This window comes from Nicotiana tomentosiformis, chromosome 12 (assembly GCF_000390325.3).
Source record: "Nicotiana tomentosiformis chromosome 12, ASM39032v3, whole genome shotgun sequence".
Taxonomy (NCBI): Eukaryota; Viridiplantae; Streptophyta; class Magnoliopsida; order Solanales; family Solanaceae; genus Nicotiana; species Nicotiana tomentosiformis.
Genome location: NC_090823.1, coordinates 127,728,073 through 127,743,705, shown reverse-complemented (window position 1 = coordinate 127,743,705; position 15,633 = coordinate 127,728,073).

Genomic DNA, 15,633 nt, shown 5'->3' with positions numbered 1-15,633 from the left:
TATCCGCAGATGCGAAAATGACTGGGCAGAGCCCATAAATTCGGAAGTCGCCATTTTTACTCATTTTTGAGTTTCAAGTCTCGGATTTGGGCGATTTCAAGGGGATTTTCACGACTTTGAATTGGGTAAGTGTTCTTTAACCAAAAGTAATTATATTTCACAAATCCATGTCTATATTCATCATTTATTTCGGATTTAGATGGAAGAAATCAGCTTTTTATAAAATCTTTCAAAAACGAAAAGTTAAGATTTGAAGGTCCATTCGATACCGGAATTTGACAATTTTTATATGGTTGAACTCATATCGGAACGGGTGTTTGGATTTCGCGAGTTTTTTCGGGATTTGAAAAATGGGTCCTACTATCGAATATTTAAATGAATTTCTAATTTTTATTCGAAAAATTAGTAAATTCATATGGAATTAATTCCTATGATTAGTATTGAATATATCGAATTGTTTGTGAATAGATTTGAAGCTTTCGGAGTCAAATTTAAAAGGAAAAGCTGTGGTTCAATAATTGATTGTAATTTGCAAAGTGAGGTAAGTGTCGTGGTTAACCTTAACTTGAGGGAATAGAACCCTTAAATTAATTGTTATGTAAATTGTATGTGAACGATGTATAGGCGAGGTGACGAGTGTCTATACGCCGTCAAATTAATTGTTTGCCAGCTTACTTGAAAAATTATAAATTATTTTAAACCATGAATTAATTATTATAATAATTGTTTCTCTCCTATTCTTTGTCAAATATTAATTCTTGAATTCCTGCATTAATTGTTACATGCTATTTGAATTATGTGCCTTAATTGTTATTTGACATTTAGCATATTAAATATTAAACTGCATATTTTCTCTCTGATTTCTATAATAATTTGTTATTTGCCTTTGTTTGTTTCGTAATTAAATCATAATTATTGTATGCTTGTTGTCTTATAATTTTATATTAATTATTGCATTTATTGGGAAAATTCTTCTATAAGAGTTGGTAAATGAATATGTTGGAGGAGCGGGTTGCACGCCGCAACAGGATTGATTATAATGAATATATTGGAGGATCGGGTTGCATGCCACAACAGACTTATTAAAAGTCCATATTGGAGGATCGGGTTGCACGCCACAACAGATTTATTAAAAGTCTATATTGGAGGATCGGATTGCACGCCGCAATAGACTTATTAAAAGTCCATACTGGAGGATCGGGTTGCACGCCGCAACAGACTTATTAAAAGTCCATATTGGAGGATCGGGTTGCACACCGCAGCAGACTTATTTAAAAGTCGACATACATATATATATATATATTGGGGGATCGGGTTGCACGCCTCAACAGACTTGATTAAAATTAATATATTGTGAGAGCGTGTTGCATGCTGCAACAGAACTGAATGTGAATATATTGTGAGAGCGGGTTGCACGCTGCAACAGAACTGAATGTGAATATATTGTGAGAGCGGGTTGCACGCTACAACAGAACCGAATGTGAATATATTGTGAGAGCGGGTTGCACGCTGCAACAGAATTGAATGTGAATATATTGTGAGAGCAGGTTGCACGCTGCAACAGAATTGATGAAAATGATAATTGGTTATAACTGCTGAGTTGGCTTCAATCATTATAAATGAGTTACCTGATTTATTTCTATTATTTTTGTTGTTACTAATATTGCGTACATATTAATGTAAGTGAACCGCCTTAGCCCCGTCATTACTTCGTCGAGGTTAGGCTTAGCACTTACCCGTACATGTGGTCGGTTGTACTGATACTACACTCTGCACTTCTTGTGCAGATTTCAGAGTTGGTCCCAGCGGTATGCCATAGACTTGCTCGAATTTCAGTTACTTTAGCTGTGTGTTTATTTCCAGACACCTTCATTTTATTCAGACCTTTATTTATATTATTCTAGAACCTCGTGCACTTGTGACACCAATTCTGGGATGGTATTTAGACACCGTTGTTTTTATGAATTATTCACTATATTTCAAACTTTGCTTCCACGTTTGTTTCTTTGATTATTAATAATTTAAAAATTGTTTAAAATTTGGTTAATATTATTCTAACATTGGCTTGCCTAGCAAGTGAAATGTTAGGCGCCATCACGGTTCGAAGGTGAGAATTTCGGGTCGTGACACCCGAGGGCTCGGGTGAGTTTCGGATAGGCCACGGGATGTTTTGAACTTAGAAAATTTTGCTGGTATAACTGAACCTGTTGCAGGCCTCTGATCTCGCAATTGCGAGATCAGGCTTCGCAAATGCGAAATAAGCAGGCCTGGAAATTGCGAGGTATCTATCGCAATTGCAAAGAAGGCCTGGGCTAGCATATTCTTGCAATTGCGATGGGGGTCTGGGGAAGGGTATGTTCGCAAATGCGAATTTCTGCCCGCAAATGCGATGGGCCAATTGTCACAATTGCGATATATTCTTCGAAAATGCGAAGGCACCAGAAATGTGAAGGATCTCGCATTTGCGATGACCCCTTCGCATTTGCGAGCTTTACAATTGTGAAGTTCAGGTCGCAAATGCGACGTCCGCAGCTGATAACTTTGGACTTAGACGGGATTTTTCATTTCATTCTTCAATTTTTCGAACCTAACCTTAAGAGGCAATTTTCCAAAGACCAAATCTTCCCCAAATCACAGGTAAATGATTCTAAACTAGTCTCTTTCAATCTTTTACATCTTATATGAAGATTTCAACCTAGAATCTAGAATGTTTATGGTGAAATTAGGATTTTTGGGTAGAACTTAGGAATTTCGAAATTTGGGGATTTAGACCTCCAATTGAGGTCGGATTCCAAAACCAATTGTATATCCGGACTCATCTCGGAATGGGTGTTCGGATTTCGTAAGTTTTTCTGAGATTTGAGACGTGGGTCCCACTGCCGAATATTTTAATAAATTTCGGATTTTATCCGAAAAATTAGTAAATTCATATGGAATTAATTCCTATGATTCATATTGAGTATATTGAATTATTTGTGAATAGATTTGAAGCTTTCAGAGACAATTTAAAAGGAAAAGTTGTGGTTGAGTAATTGATTGGAATTTGCAAAGCGAGGTAAGTGTCGTGGTTAACCTTGACTTGAGGGAATAGAATCCTTAAATTATTTGTTATGTGAAATACATGTGAACGACATATATGCGAGGTGACGAGTGTCTATACGTCATTAAATTAATTGTTTGCGTATTTACTTGAAAAATCATAAATTATTTTAAATCATGAATTAATTGTTATAATAATTATTTCTCTCCTATTCTTTGTCAAATATTAATTCTTGAATTCCTGCATTAATTGTTACATGCTATTTGAATTATGCGCCTTAATTGTATTTGACATTTAGCATATTAAATATCAAACTGCATATTTTCTCTCTGATTTCCATAATAATTTGCTATTTGCCTTATTTGTTTCATAATTAAATCATAATTATTGTATGCTTGTTGTCTTATAATTTTATATTAATTGTTGTATTTATTGGGGAAATATCTTCTATAAGAATTGGTAAATAAAAATGTTGGAGGATCGGTTCGCAACATAATTAATTATAATGAACATATTGGAGGATCGGGTTGCACGCCGCAACGGACTTATTAAAAGTCTATATTGGAGGATCGGGTTGCACGCCGCAACAGACTTATTTAAAAGTCGACATACATATATATATATATATATATATATATATATATATATATATATATATATATATATATATATATATATATATTAGGGGATCGGGTTGGACGCCGCAACAGACTTGATTGAATGTGAATATATTGTGAGAGCGGGTTTCACGCTGCAACAGAACTGAGTGTGAATATATTGTGAGAGCGGGTTGCACGCTGCAACAGAACTGAATGTGAATATATTGTGAGAGCGGGTTGCACGCTGCAACAGAACTGAATGTGAATATATTGTGAGAGCGGATTGCACGCTGCAACAGAACCGAATGTGAATATATTGTTAGAGCAGGATGCACACTGCAACAGAACTGAATGTGAATATATTGTGAGAGCGGGTTGCACGCTGCAACAGAACTGAATGTGAATATATTGTGAGAGCGGATTGCACGCTGCAACAGAATTGATGGAAATGATAATTGGTTATGACTGCTGTGTTGGCTTCTATTATTATAAATGAGTTACCTGATTTATTTCTATTATTGTTGTTGTTACTAATATTGCGTACAAGTAGTGTAAGTGACCCGCCTTAGCCTCGCCACTACTTCGTTGAGGTTAGGCTCAGCACTTACCAGTACATGCAGTCGGTTGTACTGATACTACACTCTGCACTTCTTATGCAGATTTTGGAGTTGGTCCCAGCGGCGTACCATAGACTTGCTCGAATTTCAGCTACTCATAGGAGACTTGAGGTATAACTGCATGGCGTTCACAGTTCTGAAGTCCCCATCTACTTTACTTTAGTTGTGTGTTTGTTTCCAGAAACTTTATTTTATTCAGACCTTGTGACACCAAATTTGGGATGGTATTTAGACACCGTTATTTTTATGGATTAATCATTATATTTCATACCTTACTTCCGCATTTATTTCTTTGTTATTAATAAATCTAAAGATTGTTTAAAAATTGGTTAATATCATTCTAACGTTGGCTTGCCTAGCAAGTGAAATGTTAGGCGCCATCACGGTCCGAAGGTGGGAATTTTGGGTCGTGAGAGTTGGTATCAGAGCACTATGTTACATAGGTCTCTCGAGTCACGAGCAAGCTTAGTAGAGTCTGAAGGATCGGTACAGAGACGTTTGTACTTATCTCTCAGAGGCTCTGGAGTTTAGGAACAATTTTACTTCTTTCATTCCTTATCGTGCAACATTGATTTATCTTGAATCATATATCTCATATTCCTTTTTATCCACTCGTGTATGATATTGCGCACTCGGTATCAATTATGCGTTAACGGTTCGTGATGCCGCAATGTGATGACCCAAAAGGTCATCTTATATTTTGGAACTCGAATCTACGCTCTTAAGCCTTAAAATCTCATTTTTATCCTTCTCGATTTGCGTGCAGAGTCCAAGCAGGTTTCCGGGAAGCTTTTATGTTGAAAACTAATGAAAATAAGAATTTTTGCCTTAAAAGTTGATTTAAGTTGACTTCGATCAACTTTTTTGGTAAACGGGACCGGATCCATATTTTGACGGTCCCAGTAGGTCCGTATTGAATTATGGGACCTAGGCGTATGCCCGGAATTGAATTCGGAGGTCCCTAACTTGAGTTATGAATTTTTGATGAAAATTAAGAGTCTGAAAATTAATTGTTTTTAAGAATTGATTGATGTTTGGCATTGTTAGTACCGGGTCCGTATTTTTGTTTCGGAGCCCGGTACAGGTTCATTATGATATTTAAGACCTGTCTGAGAAATTTTGTGAGAAACGGAGTTGATTTGACGTGATTCGGACCTTCGGGGTGAGAAAATAGTAATTTTAAAGTGTTCTTGAGAATTTCATTCGATTTGGTGCTAAATTCGGAGCTCTAGGTGTTATTTTGGCGATTTGATCGCGCGAGCAAGTCTGTATGATGTTTTTAGACTTGCGTGCATGTTTAGTTTGTGTCACGACCCAAAATCCCACCACAGGAGTCGTGATGGCACCTAGCCTCTAAGACTAGGTAAGCCGATTTCCATTGCATTTTTGAAGCCATTTTTATGTATTTATATAGTAACCAAAACTAACAGCGGAAATAATTACAATATACAACCTCCCAACACTGGTAGTACTGAGTCACGAACTCTAACTAAATACATGGAATGATTACAAGGATCGAACATACAAAACTGTTTGATTACAATTTAACAGTACAATAAAATGAAAAGACTCCAAGGGACTGCGACGACCAAGCAGCTCTACCTTGAATCCTTACAATCCCGCTTAAACTCTGCTCAAGTCCGTTATCTTCAATACCTGGCTCTGCACAAAAATGTGCAGAAGTGTAGAGTGATCACACCACAACGGTGCCCAGTAAGTATCAAGACTAACCTCAATGGAGTAGAGACGAGGTACAGTCAAGACACTCACTACTTAAAAAACCTATATAATATAATATACAAAAATAATAGGAAATAAATAATAATAAAGGTAGTATAAAACAACCAGTGATATGCACAACAAACAACAAGAATACCAATAATATCACTCAGCAATTAATAAATACAATTACACTCAATTAAATGAAGCCTAATTCCTCTACGGACTTCCAAATAATATTCCGGACACATTCCTAAGCCCAAAATTACCCAACGGAGCTAACGGAACCGTCAGAACTCCATTCCGGAGTCGTTTTCACACATTTTCGACTACGGTCAAAATCCTAAAACTTAAGCTTCCGTCTTAGGGACTAGGTGTCCCAAATCACTCCGAATCATCCGTAATTCCAACTCGACCATACACGCGGGTCATAATACATATTGCGAGGCTGCTCGAAATCTTAAGTCACTGAACGGGGCATAAATTCTTAAAATGAAAAGTTGGGTCGTTACATTCTCCACCTCTTAAATAAACGTTCGTCCTCGAACGTGCTAAGAATCTTTCTGAGGACTTTAAATTACTTTGTATATTCTTGCACACATACTTGTGAGTGATTTTACATTCCCGCAATTTAACACGAGTCCGACAACACCATCTCAATTGAGATTATTTCTTTTCTCCATTCTTATAAGCTTTAAAGCAAAATCCCTAACTCTCCAATCATTTCCAAAAATGCCTGAATTCTCACAACAACACACAATATTAGTCTCAACTGACTATAGCAACTCGTGCCTATGCACATATAAATTTCCTCAATAGTGTTGAAGTAATTCAAACCTTTCTCTGGGGTGCTACATTATTCCCTGCTTAGGATCATTCGCCCTCAAACACATAATATAATTTATCTCTTCCTTTGTAAATCTCAATCCTCCAAATTTTACTAACTCCCAAATTTTTCAGAAATTTCGGCAGAGTCTCCCCTGTAATTGGGCCTATCCACCTTCCAGAGTAACACCCAAACAACATATCCACAACCTAACAAAATAACACAGGGTATATATCAATAACATTAATCTCAGCAATGCCTGATCATAATGATATCAGGACATTAAGCACATCATATGTATGCTCATCACCACATCTCTGGTCTTAAAAAGATGTTCATAATTAATTCCAACATCATCAATTAATCTCATATTAACCATCACCTCGTTTTGAATTTTCACAATACTGACAACAGAACGTGAGGCATGAAGACCTCATGATTACTTACTCAGATTAATGAGTCACAATTAACGCCACCTGGGCACTCATCTCATAGGCTAAAACTCAATATTTACAGCACAAAAATGGATGAATATGAACAGAAAATATACAAGCATTATCAAATAAGCCTAACAGGCATGACTCCCTATTAATATTATTGCACAAATTAAATTTCACAAGGGAGAATTTTAAACTCATAAACATTTCACCACAAAGACCTTGTCCTTATATAACTTCCATCGCGGCTTGCAGCCTCACATCATATATAAAATTCGAGGATCTCGCCCTCAACTCTGAGTCACAAGTATTGTGCACATTGTGCCAACTAAAATTTTCAATTTCCTTTCTTTCTTCTTTTCCATATACTTCATAAATAATTTTCACAACATATAATAAATTCTCATACCGGTAGGGTGTATAATTCATAAAAATTGGAATCAATTATTCCGAAACACATTAAACTCACTGTATTAAATAATAATTTTTTTTTCTTTTGGACTTATAGCCCTCAATGGTGCACAAAAATAAAGTGACAGACACAGGCTCACATCTTTAAATCTCCCAACAGGGATACACATATAAGTGGGTCACAAATTTACGAAGCTCACCATAAGTGGAGCATAATAGGAGGACCCACCTCAATATTTAGAACCGAATCAAATTAAGGAAAATATCCTTTATCATAAAATCAGGATCGTACCTGTAACGACACCATCTGGTGTATTGGCCTCAGCCAAATCATAGTGATTAAATCAACGGGTTGGGCCTCCACCTCTTAGGCGCCCACTACCCGTCTGTCCTCCACCTCTAGCTGACTGTGCATGTGGAGTATCAATTGGAATAAAGCTTGTAGCTGGAGTGTTCTAAAGAAATCCACCCCTCCCAAGTCTGGGATAATCTCTCATTATATGCCAAGTATCACCACACTCATAACAACCCCTTTGAGGTCTCGGCTACTCGTACTGAGTCTGTGCCGGATAACTAGAATAACCATGTAAGAATCTCGTGTCGGTGGTGCACTGTAAGATGGAGCACTCCGAGTATTCTGATGTGCGGACTGAGCTGACCGACTGCTCGAGCCTCCGCTATAATGGGTTCTAGCTGAAGAGTAAAATCCACTGAACCCTCTAGATTTTTGAGACCTTTTGTCCTTCTTAGACCCCCTTTCCTCACCCAAAACACCCTCAATCTTCCTTGAAATCTCCACTACTTGATGAAATGAAGCATCAGTTTGCAATTCTCGAGCCATGCATATTTTGATATCATAATCGAGCCCCTCAATGAATCTGCGGATCCGTTCTCTGATTGTAGGAACTAGGATAGGTGCATGACTGGCTAACTCACTGAACCTGGTAGCATATTCTGACACTGTCATAGTGCCCTGACGTAACCGTTCAAACTCTGTGCGCCACGTATCTCGGAGAGTCTGGGGAACAAATTCTTTCAAGAACATTTCTGAAAATTGAGCCCAAGTTGGTGGTGTGGCATCGGCTGGTCTACCTTCTTCATAGATTTTCCACCACCGGTACGCTGCGTATGACAGTTGAAACGTGGTAAAGGAAACTCCGCTCACTTCCACAATACCCATGGTGCGGAGAATACGGTGACAGTTTTCTAGAAATTCTTGGGCATCCTCTGTAGCAGTGCCACTGAAAGTTGGTGGATCATATTTCTTAAACCTTTGAAGTCTCTTTTGTTCTTCTTCTGATGCCTCGGGCCTGACCTTAGGCCGAACCAGAATAACAGATTGCACCAGTACTACACCCGAAACCTGACCAACGTGAACCTGCTGTTCTGGAGTTGTGATAGGAGTCTGAGCTACTCCCCCAATCTGCGGAATATTTGGTGCAACAGAGATCAATACCGCCTGAGTTAATGTACCAAACATACTCAGGAACTGTGCTAAAGTCTCCTGAAGTCTTGGGGTAACAACAAGTGTTTTCGGTACCTGTCCCCCAACTGGAGCTACTAGTGGCTCCTCAATTGTTATTCTGATAGGTGCTCTAGTCGCAGCACATGCCCTTCATCGACCTCTACCTCGACCCCGGCCTCTTGCAGCCCTAGCAGTATGTGCGGATGCCTGCTCAGCTAACCCAGTAGCACGTGTCCTCACCATCTGTGAGAGAATGGATGTACAAAGTTCAAATTTCAAATTCAACAAATTTCGCACGACAGGAATGAAAGAAATGGAAATTTGCTAACAGTTCTGTAGCCTCTCAAAGATAAGTACAGACGTCTCCTAACCCAATTTCACCTATAGGTCGTCATGGCGCCCAACACTACAGCTAGGCAAGCCAACTTAATAAATTAAGCATATATTGACAAAATTTAAAACCAAGAAAATAATAAAATACCAAATTTTACCAATGTGTGTGCCAAGACCTTGTGTCACAAGTGTATGAGCATCTAGTAGATTATACAAAGTCTGAAATACTGTCTGAAATAAAAATAGACGGAATGAAAAATACAAGGAGAGACACTAGTAGCTGCAGAGCAGCTCAGAAAGGCAACTCACCACTATGCCCCTGGATAACGTGGGTGTAAGACGATAAGTCCCCCACTAATACTTGCCTCAGGTCCTGTACAAAAAGTGCAGCAAGTGTAGTATGAGTACGTAAACAACGTGTACCCAGTAAGCATCAAGCCTAATCTCGAAGTGTTAGAGACGAGATGACCGACTTTGACACTCACTATGAGTCAATAATAATAATAATTGAAATACAACTAGGATATTTAAATTAGCATGATTTACAGAATTTACAATAATTTATTTAATCAGCAAAAATAATCAAATTCCTTCAAATGCAACAATTCTCAATATATTAATTAAATTCCTTAAATTCAAATAATTTCCAATTTATCAATTAATCTCATTTACAGGAATAACAATTAATTCATTAACAAGCGGGAATAATAATTCATTAAATTTCAAGGATTCTCCAATTTATCAATTAGCTTCGCAAGCTGAAATAACTATTAAAGTATCGTGTAATTATTATTATTAAACACGATTTCTGCTGAGGACGTACGGCCCGATCCAAAGTGTCGTGTACACTGCTGAGGGACGTGCGGCGCGATCAATAGATGCATCTATCCTGCCGAGGCGTTCGGCCCGCTCCACAAGAAAGGAGGACATTTCTTATGTACCTCCGGAAGGAGAGTATATTTATTATAAGATAAGTTCGGGAGGAAGAACAATTTCTTTTAACAATTAATTAATTTAAACAGAAAATCAAGCATATGAGATTTCCATCCTTTAATATCTTTATCTAACAATTCACAATATATTCATATATATCAATTAATATTAATTAAACAAAGAATATAATTTACACAAGTAATTCATGCTTTGAGTCCTAAACTACCCAGACTTTAGCATTTATAGTAACTACGCATGGACTCTCGTCACCTCGTGCGTACGTAGCCCCCGCAATTAGCAACAATTATTCAATTTAATCCCTATGGGATAATTTTCCCCTCACAAGATTAGACAAGAGACTTACCTCGTCTTAAAGTCCACTTTCTGCTTACCACGCCGCGTTGAATTCTTGATTCGACGCCGAAATATCCGAAACTATCCAAATATTATACACAATAATTAATATATGCTAAATGATTCAAAATTTATCTATTAAATAAATTACCTTATCCAAAATGGTAAAATTCCTAAAATTCACCCCCGGACACACGTGCTCGGATTCTTGAAATTTTCGGATGGAAACGTTACCCATAATCTCAAGAACTCAAATATATAACTTCTATCCAATTTCATAACTATTTTCGTGGTTAAAATCCCATTTTTATAAAAATCTAGGTTTTTCATCTAAACCCTTGATTTCTAAGATTTACTAGTTATAATCTACCCATAATCTAGGTATTTAACTCAAAGGGTATAGAATTAACTTACTTCCAAGTTATTAGTTGAAATCTCCTCTCAAAAAGCTCCAAAATCGCCCAAGAATGGAAGAAAATGGGCTCAAAATGACTGAGCCCCGATTTTTAACACATTCTGCCCAACAGTCATTTTCGCACCTGCAGACAGTGTACCGCACTTGCGGCTTTCGCACCTGCGGAAAATCCTCGCAGGTGTGAGTCTCACTAGCCTTGGCCAAACTCGCATCTGCACACACTGCTTCGCACATGCGCGATCGCAGGTGCGCCAAAATTCTGCATCTGCGGCGATGGCCTCCCCTTCCCTTTTCCGCTTCTGCAAAGAAATCTCGCATTTGTGAGTGCCGCACCTGCGAGCTTCTGTCGCATCTACGAATGTCGCACCTGCGACTGGCCAAGCACAGGTGCGATTCTGACAGTAGCTGGGAGCTTCAGTTTTGGCTCCCAACTTCCAACTTGGTCCGAGCCTCGTCCGGTTGACACTCGGGGCCCCGGGACCCCGCCCGAACATACCAACAAGTTTGAAATCATAAAACGGACTCGCTCGAACTCACGAAACGTGTAAAACAATATCAAAAGTATGAATCACACCTCAAACCAAATTGATTCAAACTTAAGAATTTCAAGTTCATCAATTTACTTCCAATGCGCCGAAATATACTTAAACTACTCGGAATGACACGAAATTTTGTGTGCAAGTCTTAAATAACTATACAGAACTATTCCCAAACTCGGAATTCCAAACGGACTTCAATTACTCAAAACCCTACCCCAAAACAAATTTAAAGAATTTTAAACCTTCAAATAGTTAATCTTTACTATTACGCGTCAAAACGCTCCCGGGTTTTCCAAAACCCGATTCGGACATACGCCCAAGTCTAAAATCATCATATGAACCTATTGGAACCGTCAAATCCCGATTTCGGGGTCATTTTCTCAAAATGTTGACCGAAGTCAAACTTATCCATTTAAAGCTAACTTAAGGAACCAAGTATTTCGATTTCAACCCACACACTTCCAAATCCCGAACCAACCATCCCCACGAGTCATAAATTAATATAAGCATGTTCGGGGAGTTTTATTTTAGGGAACAGGTTTCTAAAAGTTAAAATGACCGGTTGGGTCATTACAAGCCTGCTCGGCATTGGATTTGGCTTGTTCGAGGTAAGTAACTCTTCTAATCTTGGAGCTAAGGGTATGAACCCTGAATGAATGTATTTCGTGAATTGTTGGGAGGTGACGCACATACTAGGTGACGGGCGTGTGGGCGTGCACTATAAAAATTGTGACATAATTATTTCTTTGAAATTTTGTAGTTAAATGATCTTGGTATTTTCCATGCGATTTTATGAGTTAAAGAAATTGAGCTGAAAAGCATATTAAAAATCATGTTGAGGCTATGTGCCAGTATTATTAGGACCCACGGAGGTCATATTATTGTGAAATATATATTTTAAAATGAAAATTCATACCCAGTCATATTCATTTTATTGCATATCATATCTCAGTCTCTGTTGTTATTTATTGGTACATCATATCATTATTTTTGGGCTATTCTCATGACATTGTGATCCCATGAAAGAGAGACTGGAGAGATTGATGACTGAGGGAGGCCGAGGGCCTGATTGTGAGGATATATTTGGGATCGGGTTGCATGCCGCAGTAGGCCATGTTGGCTTTATATATATTATATTATTGCACGTGAGTTGGTCGTGCAGCATGTGAGTTGGCCGTACGGATCCAGATATTTATATTATGGCAAGTGAGTTGTCCGTGCTTATAGCGCTTGGGCGGTAGGAGCCCCTCATGAGTCTGTACACACCCCCAGTGAGCGCAGTCGACTATAAACAGGGATTGGGCTACACGCCGCAGCAGGTATTGTATAGCACTGAGTGATTGAGTGTGCTGAGCACACTGAGTGAGAATGCGAGACATTGAGATTGAGTTCTCGGAGAGTGTGAGTACATGAGTACAATCTCTGAGATATATTGCATTTACATGCACACATGACATATATGCATAGAGATCTATTTTCCTCATGCTGTACGGTATCACATTATTCATGATTTCTCACACATGTTGACAGATAGGCATAGTGATGCATTTGTTTTACAATGGTTATCTAAAAAGAAAATGAGATATTTTATTTATTATTGAAAGGATTTTGGAAAAATTTCTATTTTCAAACTTATTCACATTTTTGGTAACTTTGGCAAAAGATTTGGATTTCCACTGATGTACTTGAAAGGAAGAACTACTATTTCTGAAACCATGATGTGACTGAGCATTTATCTCTGAGTTACTTTTGGTATTATTTGCTTTATGTCGTTATTAACTATTGTGGATTAGTGTTTTTGGACATGACCTTGGTAGAAGCTCGTCACTACTTTCAACCTAAGGCTAGGTTTGTTACTTACTCAGTACATGGGGTCGGTTGTACTGATACTACACTTCTGCACATTGCGTGCAGATGTTGACTGTTGTTGTTGTCATGCTCGACGGTTGCGGGATTTGAAGATGTACCTGCGTTCCTGTTGTAGTTGCATCTTGTTCATGGTAGCCTTATATTTATAAAAGCTCTATTTATGTACTATTCAAACAGACTATGTATTTATTTTATTTCCGCATTGTATACTCTATTCTTAGAAGTTCATAATTTGTACTACCAGTTCTTGGGGATTGTATAAGATTAAGATCTTTATTCACTTAAATTGCTTTAATAATTATTATTGGAATTGGATAATTGAAAGTTGGCTTACCTAGCGGGTTGGGTTAGGTGCCATCACGACTAGTTGGACTTTGGGTCGTGACAGACCCGACTTGTCGTTTTAAGAATTTAAGCATTGTCTGGCGGCATAAGGCCCTGAGCAGCTTCTTATTATATGTATTGATTTGCGTGCATAATTGAATTCAGTTACCGAAAGAATTTAGAGTGATTTGGGACACTTGGTCCCCAAAACGGAAGCTTAAGTCTTAGGATTTTTACCGTAGTCAAAACTATGTGAAGACGACCCCGGAACCGTATGGTGGTTATGGACTTAGGAGCGTGTCCAAAAAATTATTTGGAGGTCTGTAGAGGAATTTGGCTTGAAATGGCGAAAGATGAATTTTTGAAAAGTTTGACCGGGGGGTTGACTTTTTGATATCGGGGCCGAAATCCGATTCTGGAAATTTGAATAGCTTCGTTATGTCAATTATGACTTGTGTGCAAAATTTAAAGTTATTCCGGATTGATTTGATGTGTTTCGGTACAAGATATAGAATTTGAAATTTCAGAATTCATTAGGCTTGAATTGGGGTATGAGTCGTCGCTTTGATGTTGTTTGATGTGATTTGAGGCCTCGAGTAAGTTCGTGTTATGTATTGGGACTGGTTGGTACGATTGGACGGGATCTCGGGGGCCTCGGATTTGATTCGGGGTGGTTCCGGACCAAGTTTGGGTGTTTTGATGCTGCTGGTTGCTGGTTCTGGTGTTGTTCTTCGCGTTCGCGAGAAGCCTCTCACATTCGCGAAGAAGAATTTTGCTGTTGGGACTTTGTTCTTCACGTTCGCGAAGAGGTTCTCGCGTTCGCGAAGAAGGAAATTTTATTGTTCGTTGTCTGATTTTAGAGGCTCATATCTCACAATCTATTAAGAATTTGGAGATGATCCAAAACTAAAAGTTATAGCTCTTTGTGTCTAGTTTTCATAAAGGTAAACCATTTGGCATTTGGAGTTGTGTACAAAAAGTTATGGTGGATAAACTATAGGCTATCCGGGAAGAATTTGGAAATCTCTGTTGCACATGACTGCCTTTGGAAGCTTATATCTCATAATCTATAAGGAATTGGGAGATGAGCAACAAATGATAGTTATAGCTCTTGGAGTCTAGTTTTCAGAAAGTTAAACCATTAATCATTTGGAGTTTTGTATAAAAGGTTATGACCATTATACTAGAAACTGTCTTAGAAGAGTTTGAAAATGACTTTTGAAGAATTTGTTCATCGCGAACGCGAGGGGAGTCTCGCGAACGCGAAGAACAAACCCCTGGGCAGCAGAATAAAGTCCAAATTCGTGTCACTCTTCCATTTTTGGACCAAGGAAGCTCGGGTGAGGCGATTTTTCGAGAGTTTTTCAAGGAAAATATTGGGGTAAGAATTCCTAACTTGATTTTGGTTAAATTACATGAATCTATTGTTATTTTTATCACTAAATTAGTGAATTGGGTTGAAAAATTTAGAAAACCCTCTTGGTTTAAATTTAAGATTTGGAGGTCGATTTATTATTGAAATTCGATAAAATTGGTATGGTTGAACTCGTATCGGAATGCGTGTTCGAATTTTATGAAAATTATGTCGGGTTCCGAGAGGCGGGTCCCGCGTTGACTTTTGTTGACTTTTTGGAATAAAATTTTAAGTCGACATATTATTATCCGGAATTGTTTCCGATGAATTTTAATAAAGTTGTACAATTAATTTGGATAGATTTGAGATGTCCGGAGGTCAATTCAAGCAAGAAGGCT